Here is a 1,033-nt window from a genome sequence, read left to right as displayed (position 1 = left end):
TATATATATATATATATATATATGTGGGATTCATTTATTTATTATATAAATACTATTTAAATCTTAATATGTTAACAAATCTTCCCAGTGGGCACCCTACGTTGGATTTAGGAAAGGTTATGTTGGGCGACGCCGACCAACTATATTTGATGTTGTAATAACGTTATTTTCACCAACGTTATTTTTCATCAGAATTTCAACGTTGTACTAACGGTGGTTTTGTAACGTTTGTGCTATAACGTTGTAATAACATTGTAATAACATCGGCAGCATTAACTCCAATTATTATCAAAATACAACGTTGTATTAACGTTGGTTACGCTAACGTTTTTTATTTCATCCGATTTACAACATTGTGGTAACGTTGGTTACGCTAACGTTCTTTCTCATCGGAATTACAACATTATGGTAACATTTGTTACACTAACGTTATTTTTATCGGAATCGTAACATTGTGGTAACGTTAGTTACACTAACGTTTCTTTTCATCAAATTACAACGTTATAACAACTTCGGTTATACTCACACTTTAAAATTATTCGGTTATATTCACATTTAAAAATCGGAAAATTCGGTTATACTCACATTTTATACTCACTTCGGTTATACTCACATTTTAAAATCGGAATTATAACGAATTATAGCTTTTATTGTATATATATATATATATATATATATATATAAATATATATATATATATATATATATATATATATATATATATATATATATATATATATATGAAATGATAATATATATATATATATATGTATATATATATATATATATATATATATATATATATATATATATATATATATATATATACATATATATATATATATATATATATATATATATATATATATATAATATATATATATATATATATATATATATATATATATATAGATCTATAGTTTTGTTGGCTTTGGGAAGAGCGGAAGGAAAAAAAGTGATTCTTACGCCAACATATACGTCACTTTTAATTACTTTTAACTTTCGTCCAACATTTCCGTGTTGGACGAAAGTA

Source organism: Hydra vulgaris, chromosome 07 (genome assembly GCF_038396675.1).
Source record: "Hydra vulgaris chromosome 07, alternate assembly HydraT2T_AEP".
Lineage (NCBI taxonomy): Eukaryota > Metazoa > Cnidaria > Hydrozoa > Anthoathecata > Hydridae > Hydra > Hydra vulgaris.
The sequence above is the reverse complement of the archived record's forward strand: the minus strand, read 5'-3'. Positions refer to the sequence as shown.